The sequence below is a fragment of the Ischnura elegans genome, chromosome 10, assembly GCF_921293095.1.
Source record: "Ischnura elegans chromosome 10, ioIscEleg1.1, whole genome shotgun sequence".
NCBI classification, from domain to species: Eukaryota; Metazoa; Arthropoda; class Insecta; order Odonata; family Coenagrionidae; genus Ischnura; species Ischnura elegans.
The window spans coordinates 755,482-782,926 of record NC_060255.1 but is presented as its reverse complement, the minus strand read 5'-3'; the positions used below and the strand labels follow the sequence as shown (position 1 = coordinate 782,926).

The 27,445-nt window shown below is 38.4% G+C and overlaps 2 long non-coding RNA genes across 2 annotated transcripts; both read left to right on the top strand.

Annotated features, from left to right (window-relative positions):
* Positions 1–211: 211 nt before the first annotated feature.
* On the top strand, positions 212–8,628 carry LOC124166908. The gene is made up of 8 exons (XR_006866542.1): positions 212–430; positions 1,103–1,306; positions 3,040–3,108; positions 6,964–7,128; positions 7,251–7,415; positions 7,538–7,704; positions 7,827–7,993; positions 8,116–8,628. It is a non-coding gene; the product is annotated as an uncharacterized LOC124166908 (long non-coding RNA).
* A 1,740-nt stretch (positions 8,629–10,368) lies between these two features.
* Positions 10,369–13,214, top strand: LOC124166707. The gene is made up of 2 exons (XR_006866484.1): positions 10,369–10,730; positions 10,809–13,214. It is a non-coding gene; the product is annotated as an uncharacterized LOC124166707 (long non-coding RNA).
* The last annotated feature ends 14,231 nt before the right edge of the window (positions 13,215–27,445 follow it).

Here is a 27,445-nt window from a genome sequence, read left to right as displayed (position 1 = left end):
GCCCCAGAGGACGGACGGCCGAGGCTCACGGCCCCACCCACCCCCTTCCATTATTCCCCCTGGCCCTGGGTAGAGTAGCCGCCCCTGTGGTCACGAGTGTATAGCCCAGTCCATCGCTCGCTCAGAGTCCTCTATATTGCCATATAATAACTACGAAGTTGAGTCGTCGCAGTCGGCCATCTTCACTCTCATCATTAATGGCGGTCTGTGTTGTAGCATAGGCGTAACGTCGAGTTGGTGCAGTTTTTTACATTTTTGTAATTGATAAAGAAGAGAGATGGGTGGGTGTTCTGCTCCAAACTGTAGCAATAACACCAGAAATGGGTTCCGTGTGTTTCTGTTCCCACGCAACCCAGAGAGAAGGGCGAAATGGCTGCAAATGTGCCGGAGGGATAAGTGGCAGCCAACGCCGTATTCCACCATTTGTGAGGTGAGTTGGATGTGTATGTGTATATTTGGATTGGGTAAGTATTGAGTTAAAATCAATTACTTTTATATTTTTGCATTATGTAGATCGCAGGTTGTGATTAATTCCATAGTTTACTACCTTTTCTATTCAATCATACGAGGTACGCTTGGAAAGGCGTTCATTATTATTCCGGCCATTGTTGCGAGTTTTTCATGTCTACAAGGTTATTTGTGGTGATGATTTTTAATCTTTGATTGTTTCGTAAACCTGATGCAAGTAATCCGAGTTACGTTCAAATGATTATATTTAACAATAAACCTCTAAATAATCTACCTAATCTCAGGATAGAATGTGGTGAATTTGTAACATTTCGACGTGTGATAGTTATACTTGCTTTTCATTCAAGTGCGTACATGTTTGAAATCCCACGACAAAATTTTATTTACGATTCAATCAATGGTACCAGTTTAAATCATGTTGTACTGATGCCACTTTTGTAATTAAATTATTATGGTTATGCGTACGTGTGATGGTAATAATATTCTAATTCAATTTTAATTTTAAGCCTTGTTAATCACGGAATTTCCGTAATTAATGTAATGGTCAACCAAAGGTATATGCACATAATTATTTCTCCATTTGATTGTTACGAAAACAATTTTCTGCGAGTTATTTTTATTTTCATTGCCACAGGCACACTTCGAGGAATCGCAATTCGAATCCGCTCGTCAGGATGGGTGGAAAAAATTAAAGCCCAATGCTGTTCCGACAATTTTCAACGTCCCGAATTGTCCTAAGCCGATAACACTGAAGAGGAGACCTCTCAATCGAGTGCCGGCTGTTAATGAGGTGCCACCAGAAGTGTCTTCTGCTGAAGTTGAAGAACCATCGAGTGTGGTATGTTTTAATGTTATACTGTCACTTTCTGTCACTGTAACTATTCTTGTAATCACTGTGAGGGTTAGTGTTTATGCTTTTATTAGTGTTATTGCATTGTGATGAAAGATACTTCGAATTGCGAAGCATGGTGGCACTGATCTCTGGGGTTATTGGCTTTGAGTTATCTGGTGGTTTTGTATTTTCTCAATTGCTTTTCTTTGTCCCCTTGAGTAGAATTTTTAAATCCATCGGCCGCTGCTTCTTACCACCATACATTTGCTCGATCGGTAGCACAATCCTTTAATGCACACTTTCTCTTCTTATAAAGACCAAATATTGAAATGATAAGGCAAATGTAGCCTTCGTAGCCATTAGAGTAGTATTTAAGCAAAAGGCTGTTGTGTCTAGATTGTTCATTCGCATTAGTCACAGTTACCAATTTGATGCAGGCTGTAACAAAAAGTGTGTAGGTAGGGGTAAGTGATGCCAGGGAATTTATTTGGGAATGGCATCAACAAACCATATATGTATGCATCTTCATCATTCATCCTATGGTTTATGTGGTCATAGTCAGGTGCCAACTTGAAATGTTATAGTTTCAATACAGTGGTATTGAAACACAATCTTTAATTAATGGTTCAGGTGTATTAAGTAGCAATTGCTGTTAGACAGCTGTTAATTAAAAATGTATATGCAAGTGATACATCTACTTTCCTTTCATAGCTGCTTATGAAATAATGGGGTTAGCGAATTATTTCTTATGATATTGCTTCAATAACATTCCTGATATTGACAATTCTTATAATCAGTAAGCTGATTTAATTTTGTGGCATTACATTTGAACTATCTGCAGCTGTAATTCATAGAAAAATAATGAAGGGGGTGTTTTTAGTAATTATTGATGAAGTAATTGCTATTTTAATTGTTGTATTTAAACATGTAATAATGCAAATTTTCTGCACAAAGCTAAAATTAGTGACCACAAGAGCAGTGGTTCCTTACCAGTGAATATATTTGTGGTTTTCTTTTGCGTCATGATTTGAGGCAGAAATATTTATGTATAGGTTCATTACTTTGTATTTGTTGTCAGACAAAAATTTCAGTTATTCATCATTACATAGGTATTGCTCTCTTATATATTACCTTATTATAATTATGCTAAGGTCACTCGGCTTGCTTTTGCAGTGTCTGCCCAGCTAAAGATGAGAATTGCTATTTTTCTGCATCTTGTTTTTCTCTGTATCTTTATTTCTCCTGTGGTACAATTTAATTTAATTTTTATCCAACTCTTTATTATGTATTAATTTTAATGTTTTCTCTATCCTTCTTTTATTTGTATGCATGTATTTACACTCAATGTCTTCGTTCCCATCACACCTCCAGTTGTTCCAATTACCAATGATTTAGTTAATCAGCTCTAACTCTCGATATGCCCTCATTTTCTCTCTTTGATGCTTGCACTGTACCATTCATCCCACCTAAAGAACCTGATGAATCATACATTATGTTCTCAGTCAAAATACACTCCAACATTAATAGATCCAATGTGTTTTCAATTTTCAAGTTATTGTATAGCGTATTCGTGATTCTGTTCCTAATCCTCAGCAGTGCCATAGTGAAATCATTTTCATATCTCACAGTCTCCCCGAGCATTAAGGTGTCCCTTCTCCTCATGTGTGTTTCATAATAATGAGGGGAATAAGGCTATTTCATATGCATGACCTCTCACTTGGGCTTGTGTTATTCTTCAGGTACCTGAGGTACTGCCTACTGAAGAACTGCAGGATCAGTCATCTCAGAGTTCTCAAGTCTCAGAGAGGGTAAGTAATGCTTCTCAAAATATTTAAAATATGTGTTTTTATTACTTTCAAAGGATATGTTAGGAAAAGAATCAGGTATCTCATCTTCATGCTTTACTTACTTGAAGGAGGCCTTGCTTTTGAGTAAGATTTCTAAACTTCAGCGCAGACTATGGCTGAAGGAAAAGGCTCTACAGGCTACAAAGGCAGAACTTCGTCAGGTGAGGAGGAAGTTTGCCACTCTTCCCTTTTTACGTCTGGCGCAATGTAAATATCTCAGTGGGAAAAAAAGGCAGACTTGGCCAAAGGAAGTCATAAAGGATGCTCTGCAAGTGAGATTTGCAGTGGGGTGGAAAGGTTATAAGGTGCTTGTGAAGAAAGGATTCCCCCTACCATCCTATAGCACACTTTGTAGGAAACTACAGAACATTAACTTAACTCCAGGCATTTTAACTGATATCCTTCCTCTACTAGAGAGCCAAGGCAATGCCTTTTCATCTTCCCTGGAAAAGGATTGCGTGCTCATGGTTGACGAAATGGAGATCAACAGTGGACTGTGCTATGACCAGTCCTCTGGGTCGTATGTCGGCCATGTCACATTAAATGATAAAGACATGAACATAACAGGCAGTCAACTTTGTGTGGCAATGGTTCGAGGTACAAACACAAATTGGAAACAGGTGATAGGGTATCACATTACAAACAAAAGTACCCAGTCAGATCACATGTTTCATTTTATTAATGATTGTGTTAAGGCAGTTGAAGGTATCGGTTTCAATGTCATTGGCATTGTTAGTGATATGGGGCCCAAAAACCAAGGGTTTTGGAGGCATTATGGTGTGCGAGTAGGTAGGTACTCTGAGATGAACTCTGTACCACATCCTCTGAGGGCAAATGATAGGTTGTACTTTTTCCCAGATGTACCTCACCTACTCAAGAACCTCAGGAGTGCCCTACTGTCCCATGAGATATTTTTGCCAACGGATGTTGTGGAAAGGTTTGGGTTGCCCAGCAATGCTGTCAGTGTACAGCACCTGAAAACTTTAAATGATATTCAGAAGAGGAAGGAGCTCAAACTGGCACCAAATATCACTGACAGGACACTTAACCCCGGTCAGTTTGACAAAATGAAGGTAAGTCTGGCCCTTCATGTATTCAGCCACCAGACCATCACTGCCCTTCAAACACTAGTGAAGCTGGGACTTCTTCCTCATGAAGCAGAGACAACCATATGGTTTCTTCAGCAAGTGCAGTCCTGGTTCCATATAATGAACATCAGGAGGATCCAGGGGGCAGTGACTGTGAAAAATTGGAAAAAAATTGAGAATATCCTAATGGATTTCAAGTGCTTGATGGAGGGCGTGAAGATAGGTTCAGGCAACTGGAAACCAGTTCAAACTGGTATTATTATGGGAATACTGAATGTTATTGAAGCTAGTAAATATCTTCTTAGGCGTGGTTACAAGTCCATATTGACAGCTCGCTTAAATCAAGATGCTCTGGAGAGTCTCTTCTCCACCTTAAGGCGGCATGGCAATATCAATCCTTCTGCCCTACAAGCGCAGAGGGCTCTAAAACTGATTGTGGTTACCCAGTTCATTTCAGAGCCCAGTGGTGCCGAGAGCTACTTGCCTGATGAGGCTACACATGTGGTGGACTTTTTCCAGGCAAAGGCCAGTGGGGATACCGAGAAGGAATCAGAGGAGTGCTGCTCTGTATCTCAGGCTGTACTGACAGACAGTGAGGATGAGGGGGCATCACAGGAAACAGTCAGCAGCAATGCTCTAAAATATTTATTGGGGTCAGCTATCTCTGGTGTTATTAAGAAAAAATTGGCTTGCGAAGATTGTATTTCCTTGATTGTAGATGAAGGGAATTCAGATGAGGAGAATACTTTAATAAATACAAGACAACTTGGATATGAAAGAACTTTAGTTACAGCATCGAAAGGATTCTATAAAGCCTTTTTGAGAGCTGAGGATATACTCAGAGGACATTTGAAAAAATGTGCTAGGCATAAGTGTGTCAGCCGGCATTTGATGAGAGTTATTAAGAAGAAAGTGGATTTGTCTCTTTTTAATGCATGCAAATGCCAGGTAGGTGATGCAGTACTTAAGAAATTTGTGACCTTGAGGCTGCATATTTATGCGAAAGAAAAGAAAAGGGCAGTGGATGAGAAGAGAAAAGCAGCTTATAATTCCAGAAGTGCTTTCTCATTTACAGTCTCAAGGGTGATTTAAGATATTAATAGGATCTAGGCTTCGGCAATATTACCCTCCCTCACTAGATCTTTATCTGCTTTCCCTTAAGTCATGCGGTCCTCATTGTTGCCCTTTGTGTATATATAACATGTCGCATGACTCTTGATTGAGCCGACACTTTTACCTGCCTGTTCCACTTACTCTCTGTGTGTGCTAATGGCATGTGATCCTCAGTGTTGCCCTCCCACTGTGTACATATAACATGTCGCATGACTCTTGATTGAGCCGACACCTTTACCTGCCTGTTCCACTTACTCTCTGTGTGTGCTAATGGCATGTGATCCTCGGTGTTGCCCTCCCACTGTGTACATATAACATGTCGCATGACTTTTGATTGAGCCGACACCTTTACCTGCCTGTTCCACTTATTCTCTGTGTGTGCTAATGGCATGTGATCCTCGGTGTTGCCCTCCCACTGTGTACATATAACATGTCGCATGACTCTTGATTGAGCCGACACCTTTACCTGCCTGTTCCACTTACTCTCTGTGTGTGCTAATGGCATGTGATCCTCGGTGTTGCCCTCCCACTGTGTACATATAACATGTCGCATGACTCTTGATTGAGCCGACACCTTTACCTGCCTGTTCCACTTATTCTCTGTGTGTGCTAATGGCATGTGATCCTCGGTGTTGCCCTCCCACTGTGTACATATAACATGTCGCATGACTCTTGATTGAGCCGACACCTTTGCCTGCCTGTTCCACTTACTCTCTGTGTGTGCTAATGGCATGTGATCCTCAGTGTTGCCCTCCCACTGTGTACATATAACATGTCGCATGACTCTTGATTGAGCCGACACCTTTACCTGCCTGTTCCACTTACTCTCTGTGTGTGCTATTGACATGTGATCCTCGGTGTTGCCCTCCCCCTGTGTACGTATAACATGTCGCATGACTCTTGATTGAGCCGACACCTTTACCTGCCTGTTCCACTTACTCTCTGTGTGTGCTATTGACATGTGACCCTCGGTGTTGCCCTCCCCCTGTGTACGTATAACATGTCGCATGACTCTTGATTGAGCCGACACCTTTACCTGCCTGTTCCACTTATTCTCTGTGTGTGCTAATGGCATGTGATCCTCAGTGTTGCCCTCCCACTGTGTACATATAACATGTCGCATGACTCTTGATTGAGCCGACACCTTTACCTGCCTGTTCCACTTACTCTCTGTGTGTGCTATTGACATGTGACCCTCGGTGTTGCCCTCCGACTGTGTACATATAACATGTCGCATGACTCTTGATTGAGCCGACACCTTTACCTGCCTGTTCCACTTACTCTCTGTGTGTGCTAATGGCATGTGATCCTCGGTGTTGCCCTCCCACTGTGTACATATAACATGTCGCATGACTCTTGATTGAGCCGACACCTTTACCTGCCTGTTCCACTTACTCTCTGTGTGTGCTAATGGCATGTGATCCTCAGTGTTGCCCTCCCACTGTGTGTACTGTACCTGTTGCCTACATCAAATTGAGCTGACACCTTAACATGCATGTTCATGTCTACTTGCTTGTGCTTAAGGTATGTGTTTTATTGTTATTCCTCAGTAAGGTTGTATTTTATTATTCCAAGAAAATGTGGGCATTCATTGTTTTTTTTCCTACTTTTATAGGCATGTCACCGTTGTTTAACTCGTGTTTGGCCTTGCCAATTCTTGGATGATTCCGGTTTCTATGAGTGGTCCTGTATTATATTTTGAATGCTTCCTGCAGTCTTGAAAAGCTGGAAATATTTTTCATGTCGTGATTGGTGCTGTTAATCAAATCATAGTCATATGGTAAGTCCTACAATTATGTTGAGACATGAGCTGTTAGTATGCATTGTAGCTTCTCTTCTGTCATCATGTTCATCTCAGGCCTTCCTTGATCCTATGATCCTGGAATCTTTTTTCTCTTATAGGCACATCACCAGTATTTAACTCGTGTTTGGCCTTGCCAATTCTTGGATGATTCCGGTTTCTATGAGTGGTCCTGTATTATATTTTGAATGCTTCCTGCAGTCTTGAAAAGCTGGATATATTTTTCATGTCGTGATTGGTGCTGTTAATCAAATCATAGTCATATGGTAAGTCCTACAATTATGTTGAGACATGAGCTGTTAGTATGCATTGTAGCTTCTCTTCTGTCATCATGTTCATCTCAGGCCTTCCTTGATCCTATGATCCTGGAATCTTTTTTCTCTTATAGGCACATCACCAGTATTTAACTCGTGTTTGGCATTGCCAATTCTTGGATGATTCCGAGGTTTCTATGAGTGGACCTGTATTATATTTTGAATGCTTCCTGCAGTCTTGAAAAGCTGGAAATATTTTTCATGTCGTGATTGGTGCTGTTAATCAAATCATAGTCATATGGTAAGTCCTACAATTATGTTGAGACATGAGCTGTTAGTATGCATTGTAGCTTCTCTTCTGTCATCATGTTCATCTCAGGCCTTCCTTGATCCTATGATCCTGGAATCTTTTTTCTCTTATAGGCACATCACCAGTATTTAACTCGTGTTTGGCATTGCCAATTCTTGGATGATTCCGAGGTTTCTATGAGTGGACCTGTATTATATTTTGAATGCTTCCTGCAGTCTTGAAAAGCTGGAAATATTTTTCATGTCGTGATTGGTGCTGTTAATCAAATCATAGTCATATGGTAAGTCCTACAATTATGTTGAGACATGAGCTGTTAGTATGCATTGTAGCTTCTCTTCTGTCATCATGTTCATCTCAGGCCTTCCTTGATCCTATGAGCCTGAAATCTTTTTTCTCTTATAGGCTCTGTGAAGAAACTAGATTCAGGAAAGGAGTCAGTCAAGGCTGTGCATTGCAACCCGTAATTTTAAACATTTATATTGAGGAAGCCATTAATGAAATCAAAGAAAAGACATTGGGACTGAATATCCATGGAGAAAAAATTAGCATGCTAAGATTTGCCGATAATGTAGCCGTTATTGGAGATACAGAGAAGGAATTGAAAAATTTTCTGATTATTATTGGTTGGGTAATAGGTAAATATGAACTGAAAATAAGCAAGAAGAAAATCAAGATATTAGTATGCAGCTGAAGAGAAATGAAGACTAACATTAAAATAGGGAAGCAAGAAGTAATTGAGGTGGGTGAATTTGGTTATTTGGGAAGCAAGATAACTAATGATGGGAGATGCAAGAAACCAATTGTCAGCGGAATGGCCCATGCCAAGATAGCATTCCTCCAAAAGATATACTTTCTTACAGCGGGAAACTTACATATGGAAGTAAAGAAACAATTTATAAAAACCTACATTTGGAGTGTGCTCCTATACGGAAGTGAGGCATGGACAATGGCCACAGTGGAGAAATTAAGGATAGAGGCCTTTGAAATTTGGTGCTACAGAAGAATGATGTGGATCAAATGGATCGATAGAGTTAGTAACGAGGAAGTCCTAAGAAGAGTAGGAGAGAAGAGAAGCCTCATGAAAACGTTAACAAGAAGACGAAACAACCTAATAGGCCACATCTTGAGACTTGATCGCCTAATGAAGACAATCATCGAGGGACAAGTGGAAATCTACAATGGAAAAGGAAGACCTTGAACAAAATATATGGAACAAGTCAATAAGGATGTGAAGGAGAAGAAATACGTAAGTGTGAAAAGATTAGCTGATAGGAGAACTGAGTGGAGAGCTGCATCAAACCAATCTTAGGATTTTTAACCTGTGATGATGATTATGATGATGCACAGCACCATTGTGTAAGTCATGTTTGGTCTTGTCAATGCTTGGATGATTCCAAGGTGAGTAGGAGTGGTTGTGTTTACTTTTTTTAAGGCTGTGTGTAGTCTTAAGAGACAGGGATTTATTAGCAAGTCTTTATATATACTTTTATTAATATCATAGTCACATATAATAAGATCAGAAATTGATGCTGCATTGAGAGACCTGAAAAATTTTAAGTCCCCGGCAATAGATATTCCAGCGGAAATAATCTAAAACTAAGAAGAATAGGTTCCGACCCATCTGTATAAAACTATCTGTGATATATACTCAACAGTAGAAAACCTGATGACTTTGAGATGAACATCATTATTCCTATTCCTTAAAAAGGAAAGACATGAAATGCAAAATTTTTCTGACCGTAAACCTGATGACTCATGTGTCGAAGATTTTGATATCAATCATTTGCAGTAGACTAGAACTAAGAGAAAAAGAATTCCTGGATGATGACCAATTAGAATTTAGGAAAAGCAAGGGAACAAGAGAAGTAATTTTGGATCCTAGGCTGCTTATAGAGAAGAGAAAATGAAACCAACTTTCATAGCATTTGTCGATTAGGAGAAGGCATTTTATAAGGTGGAATTGAATTCAATGCTTAGAATTCTGAAAGGAATTGGATTTTTCTATGATGATAGTAGAATTTTTCACAAATTGTACATAAAAAGTAGCTGTGATAATATTTGACACAAGTATGCAGAGGCAAGAAGAGGAAAGGGGGAGAGACTAGGGTATACAACATCTCCTGTACTTTTTGATGTTTAAATCAATCCATCTACGGAATCGATAATAAGGCTTCGGTTGTCCATTTCCGTGGAGTGAAATTTATTATGCTGTGATTTACTGATGACATAGCAGAGATGGAGAAGATTGAAGAACACTTTGACAAATATGGAAATGATGATTGCCAGATATCAACTGAAAATCAGCATGAAGAAGACCAAGATATTAGTATGCAATTAAAGAGAGGAGGCTAGGATGAACATTAACCAAGGAAAACAAAACCTTGAAGAGGTGGAAGAGTTTTCTTACCTAGGAAGCAGAATTACCAATGATGGACTAGGCAAGAAAGAAATAGTCCATGGAATAGCACAGGCGAAGAGGGCTTTCTTCAAAAAGACTATTCTTCTTACAGCTGAGAGTATAAGCATAGGAGTAAGGAAACAATACATCAGATGCTACGTAAGGAGTATGTTTCTCTACGGAAGCGAGGCTTGAACATTGACAGCAGCATAGAAGTCAAAGAGTGGAAGCGTTTGAAATGTGGTGCTACCGAAGTATGATGAAGATAAAATGGATCGACCATGTAAGTAACGAGGAAGTGATAAGAAGAGTGGGAGAAAATAGAAGTATTCTCAAAACCTTAAGCCGAAGACGGCCTAACTTTGTTGGCCACATTATGATACATGGTGGTCTGCTGAAGATGATCGTTGAAGGGAAGAAGGGCAAGGGATGGTCCCTAATAAGCTGCATAGGGCAGGTTATAAAGGATTTAAAAGAGAAGAAATACGTTGCTACAAGACTGGCCGATAGGAGAAAGGAATGGAGAGCTGCATGACCAATCTTAGGATTGTTGACTAATGAAGATGAATCTCATAGAAATCCTATAAATATTTTAAGAAATGAGCTGTGAACATGCACGGTGGGTCATCTTTTTTGATCATGTTTGTCCTTTGTGTTCCTTGTTATTGTGGCCTTAATATGTTTTTTTCTCTTCTAGGCTCATCACCTCTGTGTAAGTCATGCTTGGCTAGATTGATGCTTGGATGAATCCATGGTTTGTTGGAGTGGTCAAGTAATACTTAAAGGGTAGATGCTGTTGTAAGAGAGGATGTAATGAGCAAGTCTTTTTTGTACTGTAATTAATTTCATAATCATGCAGTAAATCCTTTAAGTATTTTAAGCCATGATCTGTTAACATGTACATAATGTTTTCTTCTGTGATCATTTTTGTCGTAGATGTTCCATGATATTATTTGACTGAAATCTTTTTCTCTTCTAGGTGCATCACTTGTGTGTAAATAATGCTTGGCTTGGTCGATGCTTGGATGAATTTCATAGTTTCATGAAGGGCTGAAGTAATTTTTGAAGGCTACATCCACTCTTAAGAACTGAAAAGTTTGAGCCTATCTTTAATTGTGATTAGGTTCATGCCATAACCACCTATTATCATGAGTCACAGACTTGTAAAACCTCTTGTAGTTTTTCTTTCTCTATTATATCCTATTTTAGTGTTGTTAGATGTTTTGAAACTCATATCTGTTTTATTTTCCAGGTTTTTCACCTGCACATGTGGTTTTTGGCTGAGATGCACGGCTATTCATAGTTTTAAATGATGTATTGGTTTAATGCCGTCCTCAATTATTTATTGAGAAATCTGCTCTGTTGTTGATAAATAAGCACATTTTTTGTTTAAGGTTCTAGTATATCAAATGAGAAATTTTCATATTGACATTTATAATTGAAAATGGAAGGTTGAATTATCCATGAAAAGTTATTTTATGTCATATTATCTTTGGTTATAATATGTTATTTTTTAAATTAGGTCATGTTTAACTGCTTCCGTAATGTTCATCTTGCTACCCGAAATGGAATTTGGTTGTTGACATAATTCCGGAGCAATTAAATGGAAGCGCTGGTTACTCATACATTAAGCAGTTTGGGTGTTCCTTGAATGTATGAGATAGGAGAACTACTTTTGTGTTTGTTACAATCATTCCTTCACTGTAAACGTAAGTATTATTTCTAGATTCATATACTAGGAATTCCTATGCAATATACATCTGTTGCATCTATCTTGAGTGTATTATTTAATAATGTGCTTAACATGTTTTTCCTCATTCTGGCTCATCATCGTGGTGCATTATTCAGAGGAACTGGTTGGACGATATCTTGAATTCAGGTCCTGCTACATTGCCTCAGAACATTTTGGTACTATGTTCGACCCTTAATATTGCTCAGATGAGTTTTTTTTTTGCAATTTGCTAATTAGATGGTCCTCTTGCAGTGGTGGTCTGTACGGTATTGTTAATTTATTTTGCAGTGAATGTTATGTTAATACCAGTAGTTTTTTTATTCCCATAATTAAGCGCACGCAGTTAGGTCATTTCACCAACATCATTCCTTTGTTCCAGATTCATCACAGCCTGTTGCATCACATTTTGCTGAGTTTTTGGCTGTATAATGGAATGACTTCTATCTTGATAAGAGACAATTATTGCAGTACATTCAAAAATAGCCTAAGCAGCAGAAGCACATGTATAATCATGTTCTCATCAATCTTGTATTGCATTGGCATTGCAGTGTCACCATATATTTTGCATAAGGAGAGAACATATCTGGAGCAGGAAAAAGTATTTTTTTTATGTGGAAGCTGTTGGGTTGTGTGTATTCAAGTTCAAAGGTCAGAGTGAATGACCTTGAACTGTTTATCCATTGACTCTGATGTGGTAGTGTCTTTCGGATTATATTTATATGACCTACTTCATGAGTCTTTGATGTTGTTCTACACACCAGATTATAAGAAAGTCACATCTGTTTTTGTCTTCCTGGGTTTTACATTTTTTATAGAATTTTTTTGCTTGATTACCTGTTAAACATTCCAATTATGTAATCAGGCAATGCACATTTATGGTTACATTTTTGTCTTCTTAACATCAACTTGTGTAAAATTTTGAACTAGAGTGGCTAACGTGAAGTTCATGCCCTCGTTACTCAATCAAAGTATTGTCATGGAAGTGTCTTTGTCTTAATGCTCAGACAAATATTCAGCCAGCTTAATTACATGTTTTTTTTTAACCCATTATTTGTAGTTTTGTGTTGATGTGATGGTTTTTAGCATGTATCCCTTTTTGGTGTATAGATATTTAATCATTATCAATGTCTGTTAATTTTTTACCGGGAATACTTGCTGGCCAACCTGTTGAATCTGGGTTAATTTGCATGGTGGATGACTTCACACATTCTGGTGAAACATGGTTGTCCCATATTGCTTTATAGAGATCATAAACTTTACTGTTGAATCATTATACTTCATGTTTGTGTGTAAAAAGGATAAATTTTTGAATTAATTTTTAAAATTTGAGAAGGGTTCTTACATCACTTATAAAAAGAAACTGGATATGTTCTTTTTCTAATTTATTTACTTGATTGTTTGAGGCGTAACTTGGTGAAATCGATTCATAATTAACATTAAGAAGAAGAACTTTGTGCTTTCACATTAATATTTATTCACAAATTTATGACCATGGTTTCAACGTTAAACGTCATCATCAGGTGAACTCTACAGAGGTCCATCGCATCCTTTTATACCAGGCTAGGAGGGGTATAAAAGGATGCGATGGACCTCTGTAGAGTTCACCTGATGATGACGTTTAACGTTGAAGCCATGGTCATAAATTTGTGAATAAATATTAATGTGAAAGCACAAAGTTCTTTTTAATGCTAATAATTTATTTACCATTTTTTTAAACATTCCGTCAAGAGTCAGAGAAAATTTCAAATGGCTCCTAAGGTGCAGAGAGTGATACTGATGCTAACATTAATATTGGTCATTACCCTGTGCAAGATAATCTGATTCACATGATAGTCTGTGGAAAATGAATGTTGGAAGAGGTACTTCAATTACTAATTTGAGGGATTAAAACATCAACTTCCAAGTCACCATAGCGGCACTTTCAACTCTGCTAAAAAGTGTCACAGGTTCTGGTTCACGTTTTTTGTTAACATTATTTTCGTTACTCATTGCTTTTTTAGTGAGTTTAATTATTGAGCGCTATCCACTGTGTCCAAAGTGAGTTCTAAACAAAGATAAAAGGAGTACCATAAACTTTGAGTGCTTTATTACAGAATGCATGTATATATAATTACCACACTTGTTTCCTGGTAATAAAGGATGTAAGTCATCTTTTTTTTATTAATAATAAAGTGATTCATGTCATATACATTTGATTTTATTCCTGTGTTAGTGCCCTGTAATGATTGTTAGGAGTTTTTGGCCTTAAAATCTGCACTCGGGTACTCCTCATTAATTTGACACGTCTTTTTAATCTAATTCGCCTTAAGCAGGGATGACAATTTTTTATGTAGTATGCCATTATATTTACTGGGATTGGGATATGGTGGGAGGAAATATCCATTTTTCATTCATAGATGATTTTCTATTCCAAACGTCTGCTTGGAATTTGAACGTTAGTATTGTTGTATCAACTCGGACTATTGGTGCAAATAGCTTTTGTGTAGTTTAGTTTTGGCTGTTTTTAGTCCTTGTAATCTAGTGAATTTTTAGGGCTAGGGTGTTTCAACACCTGTTCATTCATTGTTCTTGCTTTTATGTAGAAATTAAATACGAGTACTTCTGTCTTTACTAGGCTTTGGGCTGATAACATTCCTGTTAGATATTTTCTATTTTTGCTTTTAAAGGAATTATAGAAGTGTTTATTTTAGGTTTGTTTTCATCTGTTTCTTGTTGTATATTTGAAGTATTTCATATGAAAACACATTTCCTCCAGGTTTGAATTTATTTAATTATATTTCCTTACGAAATGGAGAATGTACAGTGGAAGGGCTTGCATTGGCATTTTAATAAGCACAATGTTTAGTCATTCAGGTGTGTGTTTTAAAGCTTGCAGCAACCTAAGCCAATTGATACTAGTTTGCTTCAATACAGCTTGTACACATGAACTGTCAAGCTTGCATTGCTATTTGGGTACTTCAGTCATTGAAACAGATATATATATGCCTTTACCAAAATTCACTAACTCTTGATTTACTTCGTGGTGTTCGATTAAAAGTTTTCCTGGATATAACAAAGTTATAAGTGAGTAAGAAATAAGTGGTATAAGTAATTGTGTGATATCCAGGAAAACTTATGCCTTTACCATGTTTCTGTCATTGGCATATAGTGTTTGCATTGTGTTATAGTATATCTAGATCTACGTAGTAGTCGCTGTCTAGGCGACTTATCTGATTTCACTAATCCAACTTGTGGCGATATGGCCTGTGTATATACATATTTAAGGATATCCTTTTTTCTGAGAATTATTGTTTACGTTAATAGTATTTTTAATGACTAGGCCATATAGTATCTCACTTGCCTGTCAATCCAATAATATAAGTCTTCCATCACTTCACTTCTATTAATGTGAAGTTCTCACTTTTCATGGTATTTCTCTCGCTAAATTGCTATTTTCATTCATTTTTATCTACTTTTTAAGAGCAAGTATAGAGTCCATTACCGGGCATAGAGTTTCTTAAAATTTTTCAAGGAAAGACCTCTGAATTCCCCAGTAAGGGGCCCCTCAATTCCCCAGACCGCTGTGTTTCTATCATTGGCGTTTTGTATTGAGCACATCTACCCATGTGCGTACCCAGGATCAAAACAAAGGGGAGCTAACTGTGGTCGTTCAAGTGGTAGCATTTTTGTGCAGGAAAGGTTAACTTAAACCGGAATTTAATATAAATAAAAGTCTGCGCAATTATTTGCTTGAAAAAATAGCGATTATTATTTTAGTTCCAATTCTTAAACATATCATTTTTCTTCGAAAGAAATTTTGTTTAAAACTTTCGTCTTAAATTTTATTTATTTTCGCTTCTAAGCTCTCCCCCCCCCCCCCCCCCCCCCCCCGCTGGGCACGCCCACGTCCACCTGCTGTCTGAGCTACTGCTCAGATTTCAGTCATTAAACTCGCGGCGGAATTGCTTGTGTCAGTACATATTTTGCAAAGAGCCTTTTTATTTTTTATTAATTTTCATAGTATTTTTTATTAACTTTATCTACTATTTAAGAGCGAGAAAATTGTCAAAATCCATTTTCGGGCACGCAGTTCCCTAAAATTTTCCAAGGAAGACCTCCGAATTCCCCCCATCAGGACCCCAGACCGCTGGATACTACTATCATTGGAACAGATATGCCCTCTTGTCTGTTTCTATCATTGGCATTTGGTATTGAGCACATCCATCCATGTGAGTACCCTGCAGGGGCCCAGGTAGTACTTAAAGACTGGGGGGGTGGGTTTAGGTGCAACTAATACCAGGGTGTGTGGGGGAACGGAATACCCTCCAGGATAAGCGGTCGGTGCGAGATTAGTAAATTGGCGAATTTTAAGATAAATGGTGAGTTTTATGGCTTTCTGAGGGATATTTTATTAGTCCTTACACTATTCTATTAGTGATATTAATCCAATTAAGTAAAATGGATTAAAATTAAAAATTTCTATGATCTCTGGGGGAGGAATTTATCCCCCATAACCCCCCTCGCTGCTCCATTGGTACCCAGGATCAAAGCAAGGAGGACATGTCGTGGTCTTTCAAGTAGTAACATTTTTGCAAAGAATGAAGAAGTCAAAATGGTAAGTAAATTATGACAGCGTTTCATTGGTCTATACAATGAAGAGAATGACTTAAATTTGTTACATGTCTTATGCGAATATAATTTTTTAAATAATTTCTTTAAAATTTTCGTTACGAGCTTAATTTCTTTTCGCTTCAAAGGGGGGGGGGGGGCGTAGCCAGGAATTTCGTTCGGGTTAATGATCGAAAAAACTATTTGTCAAAGAAATCTTTTGTAAACTCGTCATTTCTCAATATTTTGTTTTTTAAATAAATCAAAGTAACTGTGTTTTCATATTGTCCGGGGGACAGGGGGGTCCTATCCCACCGCACTACGCCGCTGAAAGGCCGTCTCCAGCTGGTTACGCCCATCTACCCGCTGTCCTACTATCAGATTTCAGTCATTAAACTCGCGGCGGAATTGCTTGTGTCAGTACATATTTTGCAAAGAGCCTTTTTATTGAGGGTAAGAGTTTCCGTTAATAGTATTTTCAGTGATTATTTAGCGCAATTGGGTGTCAACCCATTAAAACAAGGGTTCGATCAGGTCGTAATACGTTTAGCCTTTGCCCTGGTTTTACCTTTATTTTCGCCGTTTGCATTGTTGTCATGCCTAGAAAATTTGTACTTATGTTACTGAAGGTTTCGAAAATCAATATCACCTATCCGAAAATTACCAACATTCTTCGCTTACCAAAAAAACGAAGAAATTTTACCACATCTCCTTATGGGAAAACGGAGTATTTACACCGAAAATGGCGGACGTCGTGGTTGCCATAGTGGAAGCCTATGCGACGACTCGACATGATGAGAGAGTAGTGTTGAGAGAGCAATCTAGAGGACTCTGCGCTCGCTTTCTCCTCAGCGGCCTCCGTGCTTAGGAAATGGAAACCTTCGCCAACCGTGAGCCAAACATTTAAGGGATTCCGCTCCGACCTCGCAGCACGACACTCATCCACTCTGCCACCTTGGACCTCGTGTTTTGTAAATGTAGTTGAGGATATCGTTCGATCGTGTAATATAAGATGTCACACACAAAAATACATCAAACGAATCAATTTTCCAAGCAATACCTTATGGACACTGCAAGTAATGGCAGTGGCATATTTAATTACATTAAGAATTACGACTTCAGTTATGGATGTTTTATGCTGTTAATTATACGAAATAGGCTACTGTGTGATAACTATTTTCTAGCACGATGAATTATCTTGTACCATCGCACGAGCTAATATCAGATTTAAATGATGAATCACTAATTGACAACCACATTACCTTGGTGACAGAAAAATCTATGCAGAAGAAATGGCGCCGACTACATTCGAGAATTAAAATAATGGAACTGCAAAAAAAATTGAGCGATGTGCCCTCCTAACATGAAAAGATAAGCAGATTCAAGTTTGAACTCATCAGATGTCACAGAAGCGGGATTTTTTGAAAAAGGAGCATTTCTTATTTTTCTGCAAACATATGCCAGATGGGATGGGATGGATGGGATTTCAAGCATATTTTACTAATCTTAAAATTCGATAATTTTTCATCTCCTCTTCCAGAAAATTAGGTCAAATACATATATTAATACAATTTCTACTCGTTGTAAAATGTAATTTTGCTCTACATCTCACAGTTACCTATTTTATGCTCCACTATACAATATTACATATTTTATTTTGAAATTTCAAAATAAAATACGAAACATTAAAAAATATCGCATCATAATTCGGTCATTCGCGGAGGTTGGTGAGGCCAAATACATGCTAGGATTCCAGGGGCCACAGGAAAGGCAACTTTGCAGAAGAGGTCAGAAGAACACTGCGTAGAAGTTTACTTTTTTGTTGAGTGCCATTTGGCGGATTTCCATCAGTTTGCTTTTATGTCCGCAGAACGGCGTTGGGTGCAAAGCGATCTTTTTATCGTCAATATTTACTATCGCAAGGAATAACATCGAATAGTTATGAATTTAATATATTTTACCATTCAGTGTAAGTACACCGGGTATTAAGCGCAATTATACCTTATTTCCCCGTGAAATTCTGATCACTCTTTCAGTCAGCGATACGAGTGGCAACAACCGTAAAAGCTCTACAAAGCGCGCTAGATGGCAACACATCTACTTTAGACTCCAGCGCTTTCAATCCTCAATCGTTACATCCGTGGCCACCGGAGCAACCAGAGGGATCGAGTGGTTAAATGGATAGTTTTTGCTTTTCACGCCATGTGTTCAAATCCCGGCGGCGAATGTGGAGATTTCTCAATGACTGCCGCATCCAGTTCTTTGTGTAGGGCACTTCAGATACAGCACTCCGTCCGTCGGATGGGACGTTCTGCAGTGGTCCTCTTGGTGCCCTGCGTTAGTAGCAGGCTCATGGAGACGCTAGGTTTCCTCCACCCTTCCTCTCTTTCCAAGGTCATACCCCTCCCATGCTAAACCTTTCCCCCTCTCCCGATCGCAAAGCTGAAGGCAGGCAAGGGCACGCGCGGGCGTCTGGGAGCCAAGTATCGTACGCATTGCCTGCACGTGATTATCCTGCTGTGGCCCAAGGGCACAGGATACGAGGGAATCGTGGGCACACACACACACACACCTAAGAGAGGTGAGCAGACGTATGACTGATCACATCGATCATCCCAAAGGGTTAAAAAAAAGGTCTCTGGTGAAAGTCATGGAGTTACTGGATGTCTTCAAAAACTTCATTCACCGTGCTTATGAACACATTGTGGCGCACTAACGCAGATGTGCAATCGACGTGATTTTACTTGCGTAATAAAAAACGCCTCATTTTCTATTCAATAATAATAATAGAATAAATGGCAATTTTTCAATAAATAATTTACACACACAACCGATGTAAACTATCCCCATACTATCCAAATATAATTATTTACTTTTGTAAAAGAAAACTATTTCTTCAAATAGGTAATTATTGTAAGGTATAAGTATAAATTTATACGTTTGTACAAAAAGCGGAAAAATTACGAATTATATTGTAACTAAGAATTGAAACCTCGCTGTCAAGAAAATTCATAAAATAGGAAAGGCTAAAGCATTGCCATAAGCATAAAACTCGATTATTGCAGAAAAACTGATCGCAATTAAAATTTGAAAAGAGAGAAAAGTTGTAGGCATCGCACGATATAACCTAAAAAATTGTAATCTTCATTGTAAACAATTTAAAAAGTCAACAAAAAAACAGTAAAAAGAGATATACGGCTTTCTAATGAGAGTAACAGTTTTTAATAATGGGAAAAGGGCAACCCTTAAATTTATTTACAGCAAAAATCGTTGAAGCACAGTGAGCACACAACTTCAACGCTTTAATCTCCATCAGTCTTGGGATCAGTATTTATGAGCCATACAGGTGATTTCTCTGAATCACATAAAATGGTAACATCTAGATCAAGGTGCATACTTTGTAGGCAAGTTCCTAGCCTTCCTCTGTGCTACCTGCTCTTGATTCATAAAAAGGTACATCGAGTGCACCAAATAACAATTGCGTCCTACTTAAATTCAGCTAAATTCCTCTTCTGTCAACCAAGTGGCGATGCGAGTGGCCATTATTTTACATTGATAGCTTAAAACCTCTTACATTGGATATACTTGGTCTGAAGCCTTGAAACAGCTGGCGGGGAAGCTACAAAATAACACGAATGATTTGAAAGAAACGGATGATTTGAAAGTAAAAAATCAACAAAAAGAAGGCTAAGATATTAGTATGCAGCAAGAGAGAGGAAGCTTAGACAAGCATTAATTAACCTAGGAAATCAAAAGCTTGAAAAGGTGAAAGAGTTTTCATACCTGGGGAGCCAAATTACCAACGACGGACGAAGCAAGAAAGAAATATCCAGCAGAATAGCGCAGACAAAGAGAGCTTTCTATAAGGAGATGAATCTACTTCCCGCTGAGGAAACGAGCACAGAAGTGAGGAAATAATTCATCAGATGCTACATAGGGGGAATGTTTCTCTATGGAAGTGAGGCTTGGACGTTGACAGCAGCAAATTAGTCAAGAGTGGGAGCATTCGAAATGTGGTTCTACCGAAGAGTGATGAAGAGAGAATAGATCGACCGGGTAAGTAACGAGGAAGTGCAAAGAACAGTGGATGAAAACAGAAGCCTTCTAAAAACATTAAGCAGAAGAAGGAACAACTTAGTTGGTCACTCACACTATCTGCCAGTAAGTTACGATTATTTGCAGACGACGCTATAGCATACAGAGAAATCCGTTCCAGCAGAGATATTGATGAACTAACGAATGGCCTTGCTGCTATCCAAGCGTGATGCGATGCTTGGCAGTTAGAATTAAATTTGAAAAAAATACGTCGTAATGAATTTCTTGAAGAAGAATAACTCCCCACACCGTAGCTATGTAATTCGGGATACCCAATTAGAGACTGTTGAATCCGTGAAATATCTAGGGGTTAGACTCAATAATGATCTATCGTGGAGTAAACATATTCGAGAAATAATCGGTCAAGCTAATCGTAAAATGGGTTTGGTAAAAAGAATATTAGGAAAGTGCGACGACAAAATGAGAGAAATTAGCTACTTTTCCCTCGTTAGACCACATTTGGAATACGCTGCCAGTGTTTGAGACCCTCATAAAAAAGGCTTAATAACAGAGTTAGAACGCGTGCAAAGAAGAGCTGCCAGGTATGTGAATGGTCGTTACGATAGTCTTGTTAGTGTAACTGACCTCTTAGATAAACTCGGCTGGGAATCTTTGTCGGACCGTAGATTGAAAAATAGAGTAAACCTTTTAGATAAATTCAATGGCAGTGTCTTTTCTGACGAAGTTAACCATATCTTGCGGACGCCAACGTACTACGGAAGATCAGATCATATAAATAAAATAAGAGAGATAGATTGCAGATCAGACAGATTCCGAATGTCATTTTTTCCTCGACCAATAAGAGATTATAACGGCAGCAATAGAACTCGTATATAGATTGCATGACTTGTAGTGTAGCCTACTAACCTATGTAAAACTTAAAGCATTTTTCTGAATTTCTATTCTATATTCTATTTCTAACAGCATATAGTAGTATAGTTTGTTATTATACGGGACGTTTTTTGGACGGTGTGGTGTGCATGTGGGAGTCCAAATGCATGCTGGTGATTGATCACCCCCTGCCAAACACCCTAGAGGTGGCTCGCAGGGTAATTTGTAGATGTAGATGTATATAAAGAACTAGCCTCAGAAATTGCCCCCTACTTGCAGTTAATATTCAGTAAATCCATCAAGCAACACGAAGTACCTAACGACTGGAAAATCGCTAACGTAACGCCAATATTTAAAAGTGGAGACAAGGAACAGCCATCTAATTAAAGGCCGATATCTTTAACGTTCATCTCATGCAAAGTCCTTGAACACATCGTAGTCAGCTCGGTATTGAAAAACCTAGACGCGCAAAACCATGGCCAACTCTAATACAGGCCGGAACATGCAATTTGGCGACAGCGCTTTACGTGACGTCAGGGATCCTACTGCCTGGGGTATGGTGGATCGGCCTCTCAGCTGTTGACGTTGTGTGATGTAAATACGGATGGACATCCGTTCACCCTCCCTAAAGTTAAGATAAAAACTACGGTAGGGTTGAGTTATTCGAGTGGTTGTATTTCGTATTATAACAGCTGTTTATTAAAAGTAATCGTGAGAACTAATAACAAGGCAAGGGATACGAGATTATGCACGGAAATATATTTAAGTACCGCGATCGACGACCCAGAAATTCACACCAAGAAGGTAATACCGCTTAACCCATTGGTTGTTTATAAAGAATAGCACCCTATAAAATTTATTGACTTAGAAATAAAGAGCGGCTTTAAAATAAACATCATTTCACCTCCCTGAATAACCTAATAAATTAACATGTTAAAAAGTAGTGCGTTATTTTATAGCACCTTTCGCCACGGTATTTCAGGAGAGAAAAAAATGTATGACGTTTAACAACATTTATTTAAAATAAAAATCAGATATATACATTTTCCGGTAAACATTTCATATTGAAGAGGTCAAACAACCTCACAATGTCACAAGGCATGGCCATCAAAGCATAAATATTACACCAGAAAGTGGAATAAATAAAAGCTGCCACAGGTTCTTAATTTCAATTTCAGCCGGAAACAACCTCCATAGATCGTGCCATTTGAAGTTCACCGATGAACCGTCACCAGCAACAGCTATCAGTTTCACAGGCACCACATTATCTGATGGAAAAATTTGATGAAAAAAACATGATTAGTACAAATGTAAGGGCTAATTAGAAAACTTTATGTGATATAACAAAAAAACTAGTCTTAACATTCTATGTATTAGACAAAAATGTGTAAAAAATATGAAGCCATAAGGAAGATAAATACATTGTCAATCTAATATTTCTAAACACCAAGACCAGTATAATGAAATAATAATGACTTCCGAATTGGAGAAATGTCTCAACAAATAAAATTATTCTACCGTATAACTCAATACTGATTAAAATCAAATCAAATTTTACAAACGAAAGGAAATTTTTGAATTAATCTCGATAATGGTAGCCACACCAGGTTCTTAATAATTGATTATAAGACCAAATTTTCAAAGTTCACTCTAAAGGAAGTTTTAGCTGCAGAGAAAATTATTATGTTGTTCTAAATACCACATATATACATAATTTCACTCAGCACTCATGGATTTTCCAATATACTTACTGTATTGGAAGGCGGCTAGACGTCAATTTACTAAGTCTTTTCAATATGAGAACTTGTATCGTCATTTCCTCGGTAGTTCTTTCATGTTCTCACTAATTCATACAATATTCGTTCATTTCATCTCCAAGAAATAATTCATATTTAATTATTTCCACAGATTTTCATGCTTCACTAATCACAATAAGGAGTTTTACCTGCAATACAAAGATGGATTAGTTCAAAAATACCACGCATATATGATATCACTCAGTACCCTTGGATTTTCAACATACCTAGAGTATAGTACGGCAGATAAATATCAATTAAGGTACCCTTATCGATACGAGAACAATTATTGACATTTCATCAATGTTCTTTCATGTTCCATTGATTCATAAAATATTTGTTGATCTCATTTCCAAGATCTTATCTACTTATGTTCACAGGTTTTCATAGATCACTGATCACAACAAGAAGTTTACCTGGAAGGGAAAGATGAATTAGTTCAAAATACCACTTATATATTCCATATCACTTAGTAGCAATTGATTTTCCAATGTACCTTCAGTATTAGAAGGCGGCCAGATGTCAAATTAGCATGTCTTTCGGAAATAAAGATATATATTGTCATTTCATCAGCAGTCTTTTCATGTTCCACTGATTCATACAATATTTCCTGATTTCATTTCTTAGGAGTACAACTCATCTACTTATGTTCACAGATTTTCATGGTTCACTTATCACAATAAGAAGTTTTAAGAAGAGGAGAGGGCCTGAAACACTGTGGGAGTAGCACAAGGGGACAACTTTAGGCGATCTAACTCGTAACTTTTCACTCCACCGTTCTTATTCATGTAAGTTACTCGGTGTAGGATATCCCGCTCAGCAAAATGCTTGACGCAAACTGTTGCGCTTGAAGAAAGATTCCAATCCTTCCGAGGGATATTCTTCAGCCACTTCTGTCTACTGCGTTCATCTTTGGTGAACTGGAACACAGTCACATACCCCTTGTTTTTGGTGGATAGGTAGTTGCTTCTGCAATATGCACACAACAACGCTTGGGCCCCTTTAATGAAAACAATGGAAAGTTGCATTAATAAAGATAGTTTCGCTGATCACAGAAAAAAAGCAGTGCATTCATGATAAGTTTGGAAAATATGAATAACATCAGTACCTGGAGACATATATTAAGAGAGTTAACGAGAAGCCATTCGTCGTTCAATAATATACGACGTTATTATAAACACAACTACACATAGTTATTCATAAGGCACACCAAATATAGCAATCACTGTTAACCCGAGAATAATAAAATTGTAAAAACAACGCAGCATTTATATCCCGACAAATACGCCTCGTTTCATTTGTGTACTTTCAAGGTTACTTCGTGGCCGGCCGCCAACAGACGCTATGCTTTGGATGAAATACTGTTGAATATCCACTCACAACTCACTGAGAATATCTTTAAACTATTTTACTTACCGTAAGGCAAAACAAAGTACAGAAAAATAATTCTTGTTCCCCCTTTTAAACCAGTATTGTTGCACTCTCAATTCCCCACCATTTATGGACGGCCGGCATGTGACCGCGACACTTTTGAAGTAATAAACGTGATATTCCTCCTTCAGCTCCCAAAAATTATCTTAAAACTATTGTACGTACCTTTAGTCAATATGATATCCACAAAAGAAGTCCAGTTCTGCCTTTCTAACAAGAGATTAAATGCTTCTTCGGTTACACGGATACTCTTCACGCATAAGCCGCCATGCTCTCAAACAAACACGATAGGACCCCGGCACAGCGTTGCCAAAATTCCATGTTCCGGCCTGTTTAAAGTTGGCCATGGCAAAACTTATTAATAACTGCAGACGACGCCATAGTTTACAGAGACATCCGTTCCAGCAAAGATATAGATGAACTAACGAATGACTCTGCTGCTATCCATGATCTAACGATTTGATCGTTGGATTATTCTTCCTCATAGAATAATCCTCCAAGGTCGTTAGAACATTAATTGCATATTGCTTGGTTTCGCTTATAGTAGGACCTGCCCGCCTTTGTGACGGTGCAGGACTCCTCGTCCCCTCCCTTCCTTCCCCGTCCTTCCCCTGGAGGTGTCGTCGGGCTCTCATCGCGGCGATGCCTCCAATCCTTTGTTCCTATCTGTCCTCCCCCTCTCGAGAGGCTTCGGGCGTATAAGTCACTGACTTGGTTCGCGGTCCTCGAGAGCGTATCCTTGCGGGGGCCCGCCCTTGGACCCCCGAACCCACTGCTGCTATCCATGCTTGGTGTGATGCTTGGCAGTTAGAATTAAACTTGAAAAAATGCGTCATAATGAATTTCTAGAAGAAGAACAACTCCCTACAACGTAGCTATATAATTCAGGGTACCCAATTAGAGACTGTTGAATCTGTGAAATACCTAGGAGTTAGACTCAATAATGATCTATCGTGGAATAAACATATTCGAGAAATAACCGGTCAAGCTAATCGTAAAATGGGTTTTGTTTAAAGTATTTTAGGAAAGTGCGACGACAAAGTGATAGAAATTAGCAACTTTTCCCTGGGTAGACCACAATTGGAATACGCTGCCAGTGTTTGGGACCGTCATGAAAAAGGCGTTAGCATGATAACAGAGATAGAACTTGTGCAAAGAAGAGCTGCCAGGTAAGTGAAAGGTCGTTACGATAGTCTTGTTAGTGTAACGGAACTCTTAGATAAACTCGGATGGAAATCTCTGTTACACCGTAGACTGATAAATACAATAACAGACAGATTCCGAACGTCATTTTTTCCTCGATCAATAAGAGATTATAACGGCAGCAATAGAACTAGTATGTAGATTGCATGAATTGTGGTGTAGCCTCCTAACATATTTAAAAATGAATGCATGTTTCTTAATTCAATTATTATTTCTAACAGCATATAGTAGTATAGGTTGTTAGTATGCGTGATTTTTTTTGGACGGAGTGGTGTGCATGTGGGAGTCCAAATGCATGCTGCATGCTGGTGATTGATCACCCCCTGCCAAACACCCTGGAGGTGGCTCACAGGGTATTAAGTAGACGTAGAAAACAGCAAAAGGCCTATTACGAAGGACTGATAATGAAAACAATTACGTCGATTCATTATGTGATTCAAATGATGTTACGGCCAAGTCTTCGTCATTTCCGTTCGCGATAAACACATTCAATTGCCGTTTTAACGCTGTGAATTTTGAAGTGTACGCTAAGATGATTTGGTTGATATTTTGCAAATGGAAAAATTGATAAGGGAATCCAAATAAAATGGAATATTTTTAGTTTCAGTAAACTTCAAGTTAGCTACAGATGTATTTCGGGGTTAATGCACTGTAGGCACAAAAAGTTCGATTTAATTATTATCACTACGGATATTTACTTTTCGCTCTCTACAAATAAGCATTTTGGAGCAACGTGAAAAATCGAAAATCAAAATATAATAGCAATTGTTTTGCTAATTGGTACACTCTCTCACGTGTAAAGCATAGATTTGGCTATGAAAACCGACCAGACCTCAAAAATGAAATTAAATTCTTCACGACTAAAATTTTATTCATACAAATATGAATAGTGAAGAAGGGTAGCCTCACTTACCGATGTTCTCGTAAATCCTGCAATTTTCCATCACGCCAGCTGCGGACACGTCAACTGACATCACATAACCTTGGTGATGAACCACGTCAACAACTGGAAGATTCTCTTGCTTCTTCATTTCAATTGGTGCATTCCACAGATGTATCAATCACTAATTTATGTCACGGTCCGATTCACAAGAGGGAAAGAGGTGGTTATTTGTGTAGAGAATTGGGCTCCTGATCAAAGAGTCACTGGTTTAGTTCCCGAGTAAAACCTTCTTACACACGCTAAAGAAAATAGTCTCGGTAAAAGGTGATTCAGGGAAAGAAATTGGCCTCTACGATTCTCCATAAGAGCCCATACTGTCAACTAAATGTGGAACGCTCTATACCCTGAATTTGTGAATTTTACACGCCTTTATGTTGAGTTCAGTTATCAATCCTCGGGTTGATTCACTTTCACCATATCACCTCCCTCCGTGGACCGTGTGGTGTGCATTTAGGAATCCTATAGCATGCTGGTCACCCCCTGCCAAACACCCAATAGGCAGCTCGCAGGGTGTTATGTAGATGTACAATTAGACTTCTACTATGGACGAAATTCACTATTTCACCCAAGTAATGGCACGGAAACGCCTTCGTCTTCTCTGTTCACGAATCACGATACACACTTCCACTGGCTGTTTCGATCATTCACCGACTGACGCGAAAAAGTAAAATCTAAAAATATTTACCCACCCACCCTTAAAAAAATTCAACCATACC